This window comes from Haliotis rubra, unplaced genomic scaffold, assembly GCF_003918875.1.
Source record: "Haliotis rubra isolate DU_JTF1 unplaced genomic scaffold, ASM391887v1 Scf1501, whole genome shotgun sequence".
In the NCBI taxonomy this organism is placed as follows: Eukaryota; Metazoa; Mollusca; class Gastropoda; order Lepetellida; family Haliotidae; genus Haliotis; species Haliotis rubra.
The window spans coordinates 10,013-20,758 of NW_025765450.1; the positions used below are offsets into that span (position 1 = coordinate 10,013).

Consider the following 10,746-nt stretch of genomic DNA (forward strand, 5'->3'; position numbering starts at 1 on the left):
GTAACAAGACTGCTTGTACTCAGGCTGATGCTGGGTGGCTTGGCAGGTGTTGTATTTGTGTAACAAGACTGCTTGTACTCCAGGCTGATGCTGGGTGGCTGGAGCAGGTGTTGTATGTGTGTAACAAGACTGCTTGTACCCAGGCTGATGCTGGGTGGCTGGGCAGGTGTTGTATGTGTGTAACAAGACTGCTTGTACCCAGGCTGATGCTGGGTGGCTTGAGCAGGTGTTGTATTTGTGTAACAAGACTGCTTGTACTCAGACTGATGCTAAGTGGCTGGGCAGGTGTTGTATGTGTGTAACAAGACTGCTTGTACTCCAGGACTGATGCTGGGTGGCTGGGCAGGTGTTGTATTTGTGTAACAAGACTGCTTGTACCCCAGACTGATGCTAAGTGGCTGGGCAGGTGTTGTATGTGTAACAAGACTGCTTTGTACTCCAGACTGATGCTGGGTGGCTGGGCAGGTGTTGTATTTGTGTAACAAGACTGCTTGTACTCCAGGCTGATGCTGGGTGGCTGAGCAGGTGTTGTATTTGTGTAACAAGACTGCTTGTACTCAGACTGTGGCTGGGCAGGTGTTGTATTGTGTAACAAGACCGCTTGTTGCTTGTAAAGTGGCTGGGCGGGTGTTGTATGTGTGTAACAAGACTGCTTGTACTCCAGGCTGATGCTGGGTGGCTGAGCAGGTGTTGTATTTGTGTAACAAGACTGCTTGTACTCCAGACTGATGCTGGGTGGCTGGGCAGGTGTTGTATTTGTGTAACAAGACTGCTTGTACTCCAGGCTGATGCTGGGTGGCTGAGCAGGTGTTGTATTTGTGTAACAAGACTGCTTGTACTCCAGACTGATCGTAAGTGGCTGGGCAGGTGTTGTATGTCTGTAACAAGACTGCTTGTACTCCAGACTGATGCTAAGTGGCTGGGCAGGTGTTGTATTTGTGTAACAAGACTGCTTGTACTCCAGACTGATGCTGGGTGGCTGGGCAGGTGTTGTATTTGTGTAACAAGACTGCTTGTACTCCAGACTGATGCTAGGTGGCTGGGCAGGTGTTGTATGTGTGTAACAAGACTGCTTGTACTCCAGACTGATGCTAAGTGGCTGGGCAGGTGTTGTATATGTGTAACAAGTCTTCTTGTACTCCAGACTGATGGTAAGTATCTGGGCAGGTGTTATATGTGTGTAACAAGACTGCTTGTACTCCAGGCTGATGCTTGGTGGCTGAGCAGGTGTTGTATGTGTGTAACAAGACTGCTTGTACTCCAGGCTGATGCTGGGTGGCTGGGCAGGTGTTGTATATGTGTAACAAGACTGCTTGTACTCCAGGCTGATGCTGGGTGGCTGGGCAGGTGTTGTATGTGTGTAACAAGACTGCTTGTACTCCAGGCTGATGCTGGGTGGCTGGGCAGGTGTTGTATGTGTGTAACAAGACTGCTTGTACTCCAGGCTGATGCTGGGTGGCTGGGCAGGTGTTGTATGTGTGTAACAAGACTGCTTGTATTCCAGGCTGATGCTGGGTGGCTGAGCAGGTGTTGTATTTGTGTAACAAGACTGCTTGTACTCCAGACTGATGGTAAGTGGCTGGGCAGGTGTTGTATTTGTGTAACAAGACTGCTTGTACTCCAGACTGATGCTAAGTGGCTGGGCAGGTGTTGTATTTGTGTAACAAGACTGCTTGTACTCCAGACTGATGCTAAGTGGCTGGGCGGGTGTTGTATTTGTGTAACAAGACTGCTTGTACTCCAGACTGATGCTGGGTGGCTGGGCGGGTGTTGTATTTGTGTAACAAGACTGCTTGTACTCCAGACTGATGCTGGGTGGCTGGGCAGGTGTTGTATGTGTGTAACAAGACTGCTTGTACTCCAGGCTGATGCTGGGTGGCTGAGCAGGTGTTGTATTTGTGTAACAAGACTGCTTGTACTCCAGACTGATGCTAAGTGGCTGGGCAGGTGTTGTATGTGTGTAACAAGACTGCTTGTACTCCAGACTGATGCTAAGTGGCTGGGCAGGTGTTGTATTTGTGTAACAAGACTGCTTGTACTCCAGACTGATGCTAAGTGGCTGGGCAGGTGTTGTATTTGTGTAACAAGACTGCTTGTACTCCAGGCTGATGCTGGGTGGCTGGGCAGGTGTTGTATGTGTGTAACAAGACTGCTTGTACTCCAGACTGATGCTGGGTTGCTGGGCAGGTGTTGTATGTGTGTAACAAGACTGCTTGTACTCCAGGCTGATGCTGGGTGGCTGGGCAGGTGTTGTATTTGTGTAACAAGACTGCTTGTACTCCAGACTGATGCTAAGTGGCTGGGCAGGTGTTGTATTTGTGTAACAAGACTGCTTGTACTCCAGACTGATGCTAAGTGGCTGGGCGGGTGTTGTATGTGTGTAACAAGACTGCTTGTACTCCAGGCTGATGCTGGGTGGCTGGGCAGGTGTTGTATGTGTGTAACAAGACTGCTTGTACTCCAGGTTGATGCTGGGTGGCTGAGCAGGTGTTGTATGTGTGTAACAAGACTGCTTGTACTCCAGGCTGATGCTGGGTGGCTGGGCAGGTTTGTATGTGTGTAACAAGACTGCTTGTACTCCAGGCTGATGCTGGGTGGCTGAGCAGGTGTTGTATGTGTGTAACAAGACTGCTTGTACTCCAGGCTGATGCTGGGTGGCTGGGCAGGTGTTGTATGTGTGTAACAAGACTGCTTGTACTCCAGGCTGATGCTGGGTGGCTGAGCAGGTGTTGTATTTGTGTAACAAGACTGCTTGTACTCCAGGCTGATGCTGGGTGGCTGGGCAGGTGTTGTATTTGTGTAACAAGACTGCTTGTACTCCAGACTGATGCTAAGTGGCTGGGCAGGTGTTGTATTTGTGTAACAAGACTGCTTGTACTCCAGACTGATGCTAAGTGGCTGGACAGGTGTTGTATGTGTGTAACAAGACTGCTTGTACTCCAGGCTGATGCTGGGTGGCTGAGCAGGTGTTGTATTTGTGTAACAAGACTGCTTGTACTCCAGACTGATGCTAAGTGGCTGGGCAGGTGTTGTATTTGTGTAACAAGACTGCTTGTACTCCAGACTGATGCTAAGTGGCTGGGCAGGTGTTGTATGTGTGTAACAAGACTGCTTGTACTCCAGGCTGATGCTGGGTGGCTGAGCAGGTGTTGTATGTGTGTAACAAGACTGCTTGTACTCCAGACTGATGCTAAGTGGCTGGGCAGGTGTTGTATTTGTGTAACAAGACTGCTTGTACTCCAGACTGATGCTAAGTGGCTGGGCGGGTGTTGTATGTGTGTAACAAGACTGCTTGTACTCCAGGCTGATGCTGGGTGGCTGGGCAGGTGTTGTATGTGTGTAACAAGACTGCTTGTACTCCAGGCTGATGCTGGGTGGCTGAGCAGGTGTTGTATGTGTGTAACAAGACTGCTTGTACTCCAGGCTGATGCTGGGTGGCTGGGCAGGTGTTGTATGTGTGTAACAAGACTGCTTGTACTCCAGGCTGATGCTGGGTGGCTGAGCAGGTGTTGTATGTGTGTAACAAGACTGCTTGTACTCCAGGCTGATGCTGGGTGGCTGGGCAGGTGTTGTATGTATGTAACAAGACTGCTTGTACCCAGGCTGATGCTGGGTGGCTGGGCAGGTGTTGTATTTGTGTAACAAGACTGCTTGTACTCCAGGCTGATGCTGGGTGGCTGGGCAGGTGTTGTATTTGTGTAACAAGACTGCTTGTACTCCAGACTGATGCTAAGTGGCTGGGCAGGTGTTGTATGTGTGTAACAAGACTGCTTGTACTCCAGACTGATGCTAAGTGGCTGGGCAGGTGTTGTATTTGTGTAACAAGACTGCTTGTACTCCAGGCTGATGCTGGGTGGCTGAGCAGGTGTTGTATTTGTGTAACAAGACTGCTTGTACTCCAGACTGATGCTAAGTGGCTGGGCAGGTGTTGTATTTGTGTAACAAGACTGCTTGTACTCCAGACTGATGCTAAGTGGCTGGGCAGGTGTTGTATGTGTGTAACAAGACTGCTTGTACTCCAGGCTGATGCTGGGTGGCTGAGCAGGTGTTGTATGTGTGTAACAAGACTGCTTGTACTCCAGACTGATGCTAAGTGGCTGGGCAGGTGTTGTATATGTGTAACAAGTCTTCTTGTACTCCAGACTGATGGTAAGTGTCTGGGCAGGTGTTGTATGTGTGTAACAAGACTGCTTGTACTCGAGGCTGATGCTTGGTGGCTGAGCAGGTGTTGTATGTGTGTAACAAGACTGCTTGTACTCCAGGCTGATGCTGGGTGGCTGGGCAGGTGTTGTATATGTGTAACAAGACTGCTTGTACTCCAGGCTGATGCTGGGTGGCTGGGCAGGTGTTGTATGTGTGTAACAAGACTGCTTGTACTCCAGGCTGATGCTGGGTGGCTGAGCAGGTGTTGTATGTGTGTAACAAGACTGCTTGTACTCCAGGCTGATGCTGGGTGGCTGTTGGCAGGTGTTGTATTTGTGTAACAAGACTGCTTGTACTCCAGGCTGATGCTGGGTGGCTGGGCAGGTGTTGTATGTGTGTAACAAGACTGCTTGTACTCCAGGCTGATGCTGGGTGGCTGGGCAGGTGTTGTATGTGTGTAACAAGACTGCTTGTATTCCAGGCTGATGCTGGGTGGCTGAGCAGGTGTTGTATTTGTGTAACAAGACTGCTTGTACTCCAGACTGATGCTAAGTGGCTGGGCAGGTGTTGTATTTGTGTAACAAGACTGCTTGTACTCCAGGCTGATGCTGGGTGGCTGAGCAGGTGTTGTATTTGTGTAACAAGACTGCTTGTACTCCAGACTGATGCTAAGTGGCTGGGCAGGTGTTGTATGTGTGTAACAAGACTGCTTGTACTCCAGACTGATGCTGGGTGGCTGGGCAGGTGTTGTATTTGTGTAACAAGACTGCTTGTTCTCCAGACTGATGCTGGGTGGCTGAGCAGGTGTTGTATTTGTGTAACAAGACTGCTTGTACTCCAGACTGATGGTAAGTGGCTGGGCAGGTGTTGTATTTGTGTAACAAGACTGCTTGTACTCCAGACTGATGCTAAGTGGCTGGGCAGGTGTTGTATTTGTGTAACAAGACTGCTTGTACTCCAGGCTGATGCTGGGTGGCTGAGCAGGTGTTGTATTTGTGTAACAAGACTGCTTGTACTCCAGACTGATGCTGGGTGGCTGGGCAGGTGTTGTATTTGTGTAACAAGACTGCTTGTACTCCAGACCAGGCTGATGCTGCTTGGTGGCTGAGCAGGTGTTGTATTTGTGTAACAAGACTGCTTGTACTCCAGACTGATCGTAAGTGGCTGGGCAGGTGTTGTATGGTGTTGTACCCAGGCTGTCTGGAACAAGACTGCTTGTACTCCAGACTGATGTACTCCAGACTGATGCTAAGTGGCTGGGCAGGTGTTGTATGTGTGTAACAAGACTGCTTGTACTCCAGGCTGATGCTTGGTGGCTGGGCAGGTGTTGTATTTGTGTAACAAGACTGCTTGTACTCCAGACTGATGCTAATGGCTGGCTTGTACTGGCATCATTGTCGGAATGTGTGTAGTTGACACAGCAATATCCAACTGTTTTGCTAGTGAACATATTCTTGTAACCGTGACACATTCGTTGAGGGTTAGTGGTATGCTGCAACCACTGAATTTAGTTGTAGATACTTGTTGGCCATGGCATTTGTTCACTTGGTTTGTCAAAAGTGATACAAGAGAGAGATTAACGATGACATTTTGTTGAATATGTTTAATGCGAGACTGTTACTAAAGCATCCTGCTTCACAGCTTTATTTGAGTGATGTTTCCACCATGGCATCTTGTTCAACAGGTTTGCAGACCGGTTTCAACGTCGACTGCGCCTCATCCTCGTACTGCTTGATGTTCTGGCATTGCTGAGCTTTCTGTGGATGATTCTCCTGATCCTTAACATCATCCCCAGGACAAAAGGCAGGCAATATTTTCATTATCGTCCGAGTTCCAGGGAAATAATGATGTATAGAATGTACTGTTTATAATAATATTTTCATAAAATGCATACAGCAACGATGGGCCAGATATCCAGGATAGCGGAACCCAACACTACAGGCTTCTGCATGACCAGCGTGGCAGGAGGGCTGTGTTCCTGGCAGTGGTGGGCGAGCGATCTAAGACGCGAAGCTAGTGATCCAGCAATCTGTAGGTGCCCGGTTCGAGCCCACCTGTGACCGGGTGTGAAATCCTTGGTGTCAGCTTTGTGTGCAGACTCTTTCAGTGTTGTCACAACCCCTAGTGTACAGTACACAACCCTGTACATCTAACAGAACCCTCGAATCCGTTGGCAAATGACCAGATTGTGGCCACATGAATACGTGCGAACACCTAGTTGCGGGTACAGCAACGTGCAGTAAACTTGGACAAAGTACTGTAACTATGTATCCCATTCCACCCAGCTGTGAATTGGTACCTCTTAAGGATGGATATTCTGGAGTTTGTCTCTAACATGCATCCCGAAGTACTAATAGGCCTAAACTTCCACGCAATGGTCAATACACCCAGCAAGCAAACGAACTCTGCGACAATAGTTTGTACTGTGCGTCCAGGCATGTGATAGGGCGGAACTTTATAGGTTCAATTAAAGAAGTATTCTTTTTGAGAAGTTTTGTTCGACCTTTGCAGAACCAAAGAGGAACACCCCGTACCCATTAGACAACTAAAACAACGTAGTAGTAGAGGTTACAGCTGCCGGGTATGTACATTATCACTGTACTCCTCTACCCATGGTTCCTCGAGGTTACAGCTGCCGAGTATGTACATTATCACTGTACTTCTATACCCATGGTTCCTCGAGGTTACAGCTGCCGGGTATGTACATTATCACTGTACTCCTCTACCCATGGTTCCTCGAGGTTACAGCTGCCGAGTATGTACATTATCACTGTACTCCTCTACCCATGGTTCCTCGAGGTTACAGCTGCCGAGTATGTACATTATCACTGTACTCCTCTACCCATGGTTCCTCGAGGTTTCAGCTGCCGGGTATGTACATTATCACTGTACTCCTCTACCCGTAGTTCCTCGAGGTTACAGCTGCCGAGTATGTACATTATCACTGTACTCCTCTACCCGTGGTTCCTCGAGGTTACAGCTGCCGGGGGCGGTGGGGTAGCCTAGTGGTTAAAGCGTTTTCTCGTCACGCCTAAGACCCGGGTTCGAATCCCCACATGGGTACAATGTGTGAAGCCCATTTCTGGTGTCCCCCGCCGTGATATTGCTGGAATATTGCTAAAAACGGCGTAAAACTAAACTCACTCACTCACTCACTACAGCTGCCGAGTATGTACATTATCACTGTACTCCTCTACCCTTGGTTCCTCGATGTTACAGCTGCCGAGTATGTACATATCACTGTACTTCTATACCCATGGTTCCTCGAGGTTACAGCTGCCGAGTATGTACATTATCACTGTACTCCTCTACCCATGGTTCCTCGAGGTTTCAGCTGCCGGGTATGTACATTATCACTGTACTCCTCTACCCGTGGTTCCTCGAGGTTACAGCTGCCGGGTATGTACATTATCACTGTACTCCTCTACCCCTGGTTCCTCGAGGTTACAGCTGCCGAGTATGTACATTATCACTGTACTCCTCTTCCCTTGGTTCCTCGAGGTTACAGCTGCCGAGTATGTACATTATCACTGTACTCCTCTACCCTTGGTTCCTCGAGGTTACAGCTGCCGAGTATGTACATATCACTGTACTTCTATACCCATGGTTCCTCGAGGTTACAGCTGCCGAGTATGTACATTATCACTACACTCCTCTACCCGTGGTTCCTCGAGGTTACAGCTGCCGGGTATGTACATTATCACTGTACTCCTCTACCCCTGGTTCCTCGAGGTTACAGCTGCCGAGTATGTACATTATCACTGTACTCCTCTTCCCTTGGTTCCTCGAGGTTACAGCTGCCGGGTATGTACATTATCACTGTACTCCTCTACCCTTGGTTCCTCGAGGTTACAGCTGCCGGGTATGTACATTATCACTGTACTCCTCTACCCTTGGTTTCTCGAGGTTACAGCTGACGAGTATGTACATTATCACTGTACTCCTCTACCCGTGGTTCCTCGAGGTTACAGCTGCCGAGTATGTACATTATCACTGTACTCCTCTACCCGTGGTTCCTCGAGGTTACAGCTGCCGGGGGCGGTGGGGTAGCCTAGTTGTTAAAGCGTTGGCTCGTCACGCCTAAGACCCGGGTTCGAATCCCCACATGGGTACAATGTGTGAAGCCCATTTCTGGTGTCCCCCGCCGTGATATTGCTGGAATATTGCTAAAAACGGCGTAAAACTAAACTCACTCACTCACTCACTACAGCTGCCGAGTATGTACATTATCACTGTACTCCTCTACCCTTGGTTCCTCGAGGTTACAGCTGCCGAGTATGTACATATCACTGTACTTCTATACCCATGGTTCCTCGAGGTTACAGCTGCCGAGTATGTACATTATCACTACACTCCTCTACCCGTGGTTCCTCGAGGTTACAGCTTCCGGGTATGTACATTATCACTGTACTCCTCTACCCCTGGTTCCTCGAGGTTACAGCTGCCGAGTATGTACATTATCACTACACTCCTCTACCCGTGGTTCCTCGAGGTTACAGCTGCCGAGTATGTACATTATCACTGTACTCCTCTTCCCTTGGTTCCTCGAGGTTACAGCTGCCGGGTATGTACATTATCACTGTACTCCTCTACCCTTGGTTCCTCGAGGTTACAGCTGCCGGGTATGTACATTATCACTGTACTCCTCTACCCTTGGTTTCTCGAGGTTACAGCTGACGAGTATGTACATTATCACTGTACTCCTCTACCCGTGGTTCCTCGAGGTTACAGCTGCCGAGTATGTACATTATCACTGTACTCCTCTACCCGTGGTTCCTCGAGGTTACAGCTGCCGGGGGCGGTGGGGTAGCCTAGTGGTTAAAGCGTTGGCTCGTCACGCCTAAGACCCGGGTTCGAATCCCCACATGGGTACAATGTGTGAAGCCCATTTCTGGTGTCCCCCGCCGTGATATTGCTGGAATATTGCTAAAAACGGCGTAAAACTAAACTCACTCACTCACTCACTACAGCTGCCGAGTACGTACATTATCACTGTACTCCTCTAGCCATGGTTTCTCGAGGTTACAGCTGCCGGGTATAGACCACAAATCGCTTCATTGGAATCCATGGTGAGACCTGTCTCATCAGTACCGCTGGTTACATTCAGTTTACTTTCTTGTCCCACTTTCATTTTCCTTCAGTCCAAATCTTTGACTTACTGTTGTTATTATAGATGTTGATTGCGTACTGAAACAACGTGGCCTGTGAACATTACCCGTGTGTGTTTCAGAGGAGCTGTATGCAGCTAACATTGTCAAGAGTGTTGTAAATGGAGCGGACAGTCCTTTGTTCTTCGAGCTGGTGTGTGAAGTCTCATACCCCGTGGCTGAGGGCATTACCAACCTAAGTCTTACTGCTTTCAACAATGTCGCATCACTTATTTTCTCGGGGTTCTCTCCATCAGAAATATTGGTGTGTATTGACGAGTCGTGTGTATATTTACCTTATGAAGGTTGCCTTCAGAATCCTGTTTTGTCAGCCCCTTTGAAGTGCTTGTGAACTTAACACGATCATCACTTCGGGTTGTTCTTACATTAAGGTGCCACGCCGGCATGTACTGTTTGACACCATTTGAGTTCCTACGTACGTGCAAACAGGTGCACTCTATGACAATCGTCTGTTACCTCCAGTGCATGATGTACATTTTCCGGTGTGACGTACCACCTACGTCCATACCTGATCACTCACTCACTCTGCTGTGGCGTTAAGTCATGCTAACTCACTCACTCACTCTGTTGTGGCGTTAAGTCAAGCTAACTCACTCACTCACTCTGTTGTGGCGTTAAGTCAAGCTAACTCCCACTCACTCTGTTTAGGCACCGTCTGGATGAACTGGTTCCTGATTGCTGCGTTCTCAGTCTCCATCCTGCTGCTGATGCTGTTGGGGGAGGGTAAGAAACGGTCTGATGTTGACGTGGATGAAGTTCAAGGTGATGAGGAGAATCTTTAAGAGGAGTGTATGACCACAGACAGACCGGGTTCATTACTGTGCGATGCTGATGCTGATCTGGAGCAGCGCTTTCCGACATGATGGACATTGACAGAGAACATCAACAATTTCTACCTGTCTGGTTCGTTCAGGATAGTGGGATGCAGAGCGTTGTTTGTATCTGCCTGATTCGTGATGTATTGTGTAATGTCAAAATGCCATATATGTAGTGGGCATCCCTTAGATGAACATCTTCCATATACATGAAGGGACAAATCCCTTAGATACCCATATTGCAAATACATAAAGAGCCACATCCCTTAGATCCCCATGTTACACATACATAAAGAGAGTCCACACCCCTTCGATCCCCATGTTACACATCCATAAAGAGTCACACCCCTTAGATCCCCATGTTACACATCCATAAAGAGTCACACCCCTTAGATCCCCATGTTACACATCCATAAAGAGTCACATCCCTTAGATCCCATGTTGACATTTCACTACCTCTTGTTTACCGCGTGAAGCCCATTTCTGGTGTCCCCCGCCGTTATGTTGATGGAATATTGCTAAAAGCGGCGTAAAACCAAACCCAGTCAGTCAGTCAGTTGTTTACCGCACCAGAATAAACCCTTGTAGACCTAGAGACGGACTTATGTTTTGAATGGATG

The 10,746-nt window shown here is 48.5% G+C and overlaps 1 long non-coding RNA gene across 1 annotated transcript; it reads left to right on the forward strand.

Annotated features, from left to right (window-relative positions):
• Window positions 1-9,382: 9,382 nt before the first annotated feature.
• LOC124270283 lies at window positions 9,383-10,721 on the forward strand. Its single transcript, XR_006896714.1, has 2 exons — window positions 9,383-9,555; window positions 9,960-10,721. It is a non-coding gene; the product is annotated as an uncharacterized LOC124270283 (long non-coding RNA).
• The last annotated feature ends 25 nt before the right edge of the window (window positions 10,722-10,746 follow it).